This window comes from Balaenoptera acutorostrata, chromosome 10, assembly GCF_949987535.1.
Source record: "Balaenoptera acutorostrata chromosome 10, mBalAcu1.1, whole genome shotgun sequence".
In the NCBI taxonomy this organism is placed as follows: domain Eukaryota; kingdom Metazoa; phylum Chordata; class Mammalia; order Artiodactyla; family Balaenopteridae; genus Balaenoptera; species Balaenoptera acutorostrata.
This window is the reverse complement of record NC_080073.1, coordinates 77,180,858-77,188,515: the sequence shown is the minus strand read 5'-3', so window position 1 is coordinate 77,188,515 and position 7,658 is coordinate 77,180,858. Positions and strand designations below refer to the sequence as shown.

The window sequence follows — 7,658 nt, the reverse complement described above, 5'->3', positions numbered from 1 at the left end:
ATTATCTTCTATCCACTGCTCTTGGCATTTAATCCAAACAACACGTGCCCTCCTATGAATGCATCTTCCTCTCCCTTTGTCAATATTCTCCTCCCAGTTTAGTCTCAGGATACTTTCATTTCGTAATTAGGTATGATCCAAAGTGTGCATAATCTTACTTAATGTTACTCAAGGAAATGGATCCAATGCTCCCCTCCCCAACCAAAAATAAAATTAAAAATTGCCTCATTGTAGGGTTTGGGCTAATCTGTGTTTCTATAAAAGCAATCTGTTTTTTTGGCAAAATACAATTTTAAGGATACAGTTGTCTAAGGTATTTATGTATAATTAGAGATTTTGCAATATTGACTATGCATATATTTAAAATATAAAATATCCAGCTGATGTTTGAATTTGTCTATCTTTCCTGACCGCCTGCCTATCCCATTTTATAAGCTGGAGCGCTAACTAATTTAGCAAAAGAAGCCTAGCTTTTATAAAAGATCAAACATTTCATTTTATAAAGACACTCCCAATGATGGTAACTTGATTTTTCTCAAGACCTTTAACTGTGGTGATAAAATAACAGGTCTTGCTTTCAAGCCTTAATAATGTAAAACGCCTTTTAATGAAGATATTGCTGAGTGTCTTCCTCATGAATCTGAACTGGTTATAAATTTGTTTTCCAGTCTTGATTGATATTGACTGATTCAAATAAAGTTGGTTTATTTTCAAATATTACAAAGGCAATCATCAGACTTCTTACTGGAGGTGGGGATTTCCTATGCTGTTTGAAATGTGTACGAAATACCTCTTTTTTCCCCAAACATTATTTTATTTTCCCATTATAAAAGAAAATATGTTCATTCTTCTTAAAAATCAAAAGCAAATAAAAATTACACAACAATAAAAAAGAATGAAATAGGGAATTCCCTGGTGGTCCAGTGGTTAGGATTTGGCACTTTCACTGCCGAGGCCCCGGGTTCAATCCCCGGTTGGGGAACTAAGATCCTGCAAGCCCCACGATGCAGCCAAAAAAAAAAAAAAAAAAAAGTAATAAAAGGAATGAAATAATACCATTTGCAGCAACATGGATGGACCGAGAGATTATCATACTGAGTGAAGTAAGCTAGACAAAGACAAATATCATATGATATCGCTTCTATGTGGAATCTGAAAAATAAAAGATACAAATGAACTTATTTACAAAACAGAAATAGACCCAGAGACATAGAAAACAAATTTATGATTACCAAAGGGGTAGGGGGGGAGGGATAAATTAGGAGGATGGGATTAACAGATACACACTACTATATATAAAATAGATAACCAACAAGGACCTACTGTATAGCACAGGGGACTATACTCAGTATTTTGTAATAACCTATAAGGGAAAAGAATCTGGAAAAGAATGAATATATATATATATATAAAACTGAAGCACTGTGCTGTACACCTGACACTAACACGACATTGTAAATCAACTATACTTCAATTAAAAAAAAAAAAGAAAAAAAAAAGGAGGAAGAAGAACAGAAGGAAAAGCAAAAAGCTTGTGACTCAGCCATCCAAAAACAGATTTTTATTTTAGCAAAGCTAAATATTCTATCATGGTGCATGGCCCAGGTGAAAAAAATATACTGATGTTCCTTCATGGGTCTTATTTCAATTTCCTATGTGTATTGTACCTGAGAGTGGGCCAGCAGTGACAGTGTAGGTGCGATTTAAGGAACACCTTAAGAGACTGGTCTATCTGCACCCAAAGCTCTCTCTTGGCCCTCGGTGGCCTCGCCCTATCAGCTTTCCTGGTCTGAAATTCCCACCCTTAGCATCATGTCACTGACTCTGGATTAAGGTCCCCAGAATCCTCAGTAAGAATTTACCTGTAGGGGCTTCCCTGGTGGCGCAGTGGTTAAGAATCCACCTGCCAACGCAGGGGACATGGGTTCGAGCCCTGGTCTAGGAAGATCCCACATGCTGCAGAGCAACTAAGCCCGTGCACCACAACTACTGAGCCTGCACTCTAGAGCCCACTAGCCACAACTACTGAAGCCCGCATGCCACAACTACTGAAGCCTGCATGCCTAGAGCCTGTGCTCCGCAACAAGAGAAGCCACCGCAATGAGAAGCCCTCGCACCACAACAAAGAGTAGGCCCCGCTTGCCGCAACTAGAGAAAGCCCACAAACAGCAACGAAGACCCAACACAGCCAAAAAATAAATTAATTAATTTATTAAAATAAAATTTAAAAAAAAAGAATTTACCTGTAGTCAACGTAGCACCTGAGGAGGACCTCTGTGAGCATTCACACTGCTGAAAGGTGCAAAGCTCCCGGAAGTCCTCTGTGCTCTCCGTGCTCTGTCAGAACAGCTTCTCATCCCTTGGAAGAGATCAGACCCTTGACTCAGGGAATAAGTCCTGGTGGGAGAGGCAGCCGGCAGCTCAGAGAAGATACTGTTGGTGGTCATCTCTCCATCCCGACCACCCCTATCTTCCTCTGGTGATCTCTGATGGGGTCAGGAGTCCACTTCCCCATTCCTCCCTCCTCCCCACCTGCCCACTCTTTCCCCACCCTCCTGTGACTCAGGTGAAAATGGTTCCAACCCCAGGTTCAGGGGTGAATCATGAATGGTCTGAGCCTGTCCTCCTGGCTGTGGTTGGTTTCAGGGTGGACTCTTGACCAAGTTTCACCCAGTGTTGTGAGGGGAGGTTTGTTCAGGAACTGCTGAGAAAGATTTCGTTGTTTTTCAGAAAGTGACTCCCTAAGTCACTGCCTCTGGTGCTCCCTCGGAATGTGGGTGTGAGGTCTGGAAGTGCTGCCGCCCTCTGGAGACCATGAGGGCCAAGCCTCAGGCAAAGGCAGTAATACACCGCAAAATGCAACAAGAGTGGAGAGAGCCTGGGTCCTTGATGGGACCCCGAGCTGCTGAAATGTCAAACCTTGAGACTGCACTTCTTGTCCTGTAATACATCCTAGACTGTTTGAGGATGTTTATTGCTTATTTGTTTACTACTATGAGTGGCCAAAACATCCTAAGTGGTATATTAGCCAAGTTTGTTGTTGCTGTTAATAGCCAGTTATATCATCAGTTTGTTCACCCAGGAGGTGTTCTGTGTTTCTATTGTTTGCGTGCAGAGGGTCTGTTCTACAGGCTGACCAAGGGCTGGGAACATGGGTCTTCATCTCTCTGCATCTTGTTTCCTTCCCTATGCTGTGACAAAACCAAGGGGCATGCGAGTGGCAATCACTGTGCTTGGCATTGAGGAGAACTGTGCCTTGTTCCAGAGAAGCTTCCAAAAGGTGGACTTGGAGATGAGAGCATCTCATAGACTCAAAGGTGTTGTGAGCCATGTCTTTTTTACTTTTATGTCTAGTAGCTTAAGATTGCCAGAGTCCCCAGTAAGTTTTGCCTTGTGGGGAAAGGCATGGGGTATCAGACAAGAGAGGTAGGAGGCTGAATATTAAAAACAAGGAGATCAGGATTTTAATCGTAGGTCCATCACTTAGTTACTATGTGACTTGGCACAAAGTCCCTTTCTGAGTCTCAGTTTCCCCCAGGGGTTATTAAGGCCTCTTGCCTATGAGATGATGAAATCCCTGATGAAGAGTATTTATGAATAAATAAAGAGTTATTTCAAGTGGAATGACATTTTGGCCAATTGGAATCTTCAATCTGTTGGAAGATCTCACTGTAGTCTTTAATGGAAAGAGATGATCACCAGAAAACACATGGATACTAGGGATGTGTGTGTGTGTGTGTGTTGGGGGGGTGTCTTTTAAAGTAAATTTCAGGCTATTTTGGAGTCAATTCCCATCCACATCAGCCTCCTATCTTTCTCATCTACACTGAATGAAATCATCTAGATGCAATGAGAATGACTGTGGGCCCTGCAATTAGGTTCACTGAGCTACAGTTATTTATACAGAAAGTAAAGCAGACTCAAGTTTTGGAAAGATTTTCAATATAAAGAAAGAACATTTTAAAAAATTTGAGTTTAACCCGTCTTTAACTAGAATATCTCAATGTCCCAAACCTTCAAACCAGTGAATTTGTATGGGACTTGGAGCCTAGACCACACAAGATGCATAATACAAATGTCATAATAGAGACCAGCATGGAATCAAGTCCAGATCGACCTGTGGCTTGGTTATATGCCATTTTGTAGCTACTTGGAATTGTTCCCTGTGTGTCAATCACTCCTCATAGCCCCTTTCCCAATGAAAAACTAAGCTCCTTTAAGGACTGGAACGTAGGTTATCCAATTTTTGTGCCATGCCTCACCTGTCCAGCACTCAGCAAATATTAGATGCTCAAAAATATTTATCAGTGGTTGACTGGAGAGTCATGAGACAGTATTCGAGACTTCTGGTTCACCTCGGATCTCACTCCTCACTTCCCTGGAGTCCCTGATCCCCACTGTATCATAATTCTGAAAATAGAATGATAACAGAGTCCAGGACAGAAATGCATGTCTGTGTTTGTTAAGTATGCTTTCATTATACATCTGAAGAATGGATCCTTCTAATACAGTCTGTACAGCGCTTATCTGTCTGAAAAGATGAAAAGCCGTCTAACGCACATTGAATCGCATGGTTGTGATTAGGGAATGATTTAGCCAGTTCCCCAAGTTGGCCACAAAATTCTGCCTCGATTTGGTGTACTTAGAAATGGATTAGAAGTTTTGAAATGAGGGTGACTCTGGACGCTACAGTCCTGCAATTATCTGGCTCAATATGAGTTAAACAAATGCATCTTTTTTTCTGAATATATGTTCGTTAGAGAAAACTTAGAAAATACAAACTAGCAGAAAAGAAGAAACTAAAAGAATACCTGTAACCCCTCCACCAGGAGATCACCACCTTTAATTTACACATAGTTATCTTTCTAGGCATTTTCTAGTGAGATTGAAATATAAATATAAACAATTTTTTTTAACCAAAGAGCTATTATTGACAACTGAAATCAAAGTACTTTCTTGTCTCTATGATAAACAGTTATGAGCAAAACATATATTCCTGTTTCTGTGCCAAACTATACTAGGACTAGGCACAAATAACCTGCTATTTGCTCCAGAAAATACTTGCTTACTTATCAAGATCAACAGTTTGCTCAACAATGTTTGTTTCAAGACCGTACCTTACTGTGTCCATCAATCCAAAGCTGTTATGTCATATATCGTTCAATCCCCACCAGTTCCCCACCTGGTAAGACCCACCTTATAATCAATCACTCAGCTCTGGCGTAAAGCCCTGTAAATATCCTCCTCCTGCAGCTTCCACTTTCTGCTCTACTACTAAGACTCTGTATTCTTCTTTATTGAAATAAATCTAATAAACTTGGCTTTTCTCAATCAAGTTTTTCTAGTGTATTTTTTGTTTTGTTTTGTTTTGGTTTAGTTTGGTTTGGGTTTTTTTGGGGGGAGGGGTGTAATTGTCAGCTAACACTCTTTATACTGTTTTTTTAATGTGTTTTTCTTGCTTATATAGCAAGAACATCTTTCCAAGCCCCTTTTCATCTATGACATCATTCTTATGTATCAATCCATTTAACCAATTCCCTATTACTTAGTCCTTAGGGTATTACTAATTTTTTTACTCTTATAATCAATGCTATAATGAAGTTCCAATCTGCGAGATTCTCTGTTACCTCTATTTTTTCCTTAGAATAGATTTCTGGAGGTGAAATTGCCAAATCAAAAGGCATGCAGATTTTAAGACTCCTGATACATACTATTGCTAACTTTGCCTCCAGATTGTTCCAACTTATTCTCTCGCCAGAAGAATATGAGTGCTTATATTTTCACATCATTGCCAGTATCGGGTTGTATTGTTTTTCAATTCTTCTCAATTTGAGAAGTGAAATATATCTGACTGCTATCTATTTATCTACTTGTTGAAGATCTCTCCCAAGTGCACAATTCCATTTTCTTTACTGACTTTAGGTTTTCTCTCTCTTGGAGAGCACAAGAAATTGTGCTCCTTTCTTCCTCTGTAATTCAGTTGCTACATCCCCATGAGGCTGCCGCATCATGGAATGAGTTGAGTATAAACTGTTTCTTGAGGAAGTTGCTGATCCCCTTGTGACTTCTTGGTATAGTTTTAAAGTAGAAGGGGAAAAAAATGTAGAATTCCTCTTTTAAATAAAAGAAAATTAAAAAATAAAAAACACATCCTTACTTGAGGCCACGTAAGATTAAGCCAAGTGTACACCCTGCCAGTATCGTCTTCAGGGTATTGGGAACATAATATGGGAAGGTGTATTTGTGTGTTGGTGGTGGGGGAAGACAGGGGGTCCTCGCTGGCTTACAGCTTTGGAAACATTAGTATTGGACTTGTGAAGTGTTATTTTCTACTAGAAATTTCCACAAGAAATTCTCACCATTCATTGAGCTTTTGACCTTCAGGATAAGGTTGGGCCCACCCTTAGGGAAGATGAGTGTGGATAAAGTAAAGAGAAAGGAAAATGGCAAGTTGGCAGGTGCCCCACTGGGATTTGTAAAAGTGTGGTAGGAAAGTGATGAGAGAGAACCTGAAATCCAGGTCTGTATTTCTAGGGTAATGGTCTCCAAAGTACTGTGACATCTAAAATAAAACCCAAGAGACAGACAGATCTTCGATCTTAAATCCTAGATTAATTAATGGGGAAAAGACACTTGACATTCACCTTGAACCAAAGGACTTTTGGAAAATGGTGGTCTTCAGTCTTTCCTTTCACACCCACCACATTCTCATGATCACATGACTCCTTGAGCACAATCTCTTATCACGGCGTCAGTGATTCTCAGAGGGATTCTCAAAAAAACAAGCCCAGATGGCACTATCTGGCCCTTAATTTATCAAGATGCCATATAACCTGAAAACACAAACTAGGAGAAAGATGAGGAATGGGAACAAGCATGAGACCCTAACTGAACCACTATATAAATAAAGACCACAACAGGGCCAAGTTCAACATCTAAAAGAGACATGGAGCCCAAAAGCTATGATGTGGTTATTTAATTCTAGAAAAGGGAACTACATGAGGGTGTTGTGAGGGGTAGTGAAAGGAGCAGTTAAAATGTAAATTGCCCACTAGACACTATTTTAAAATGCTTTTTTGCAGTACCTTACAAGGAGCTCCAAAGTCAATAATAAAAGACCCTGGTCAATGCATCAAGGCAGGAAGCCTACTAGATAATCAGTGAGACCAATTGACCCAGAGCTGCCCTGGGAGATGAAATGGAGAGAGAGTGGAGAGGCAGTTCTTTCTCTTTTTAACTCTGTAAAAGTGAAGAAAGACAGCATGGGCATCCTCACTTCCTCTTCTGAAAGACATTGTTATAAACAGAGACTCAAACACAAATAGGACTAATGGACCTAGGGCAACAGAAGGCAACAAGAGGCATCTTGCGGGGGTGGGGAGGAGCCACTTGATACAATTCATGTTTAAAAGATGAGAATAAGCTTCCCTAAGAGGGGCTGTAAATGCACCGTAGAAGCAAAACACAGCCCCAGTTGCACCCAGAGAATATTGAATTCTGAACTATTATTAGTAGCTGCTTCTCTGAGATACAGGCCCAAGGCTATTGTGGCCAAAAAGACCAGCCAAATGCTAGGCTTCCTCTGGAACAGCCTTGGCCATGACACACAAAGCCTTGCCTCTCCTGGTGCAAAACCAGGGTGTGGTCCCTCCTGTCTA

The 7,658-nt window shown here is 40.5% G+C and overlaps 1 non-coding gene across 1 annotated transcript; it reads left to right on the top strand.

The window, feature by feature from the left end:
* Positions 1–909: 909 nt before the first annotated feature.
* On the top strand, positions 910–982 carry TRNAE-UUC (transfer RNA glutamic acid (anticodon UUC)). Its single transcript has one exon. It is a non-coding gene; the product is annotated as a tRNA-Glu (tRNA).
* The last annotated feature ends 6,676 nt before the right edge of the window (positions 983–7,658 follow it).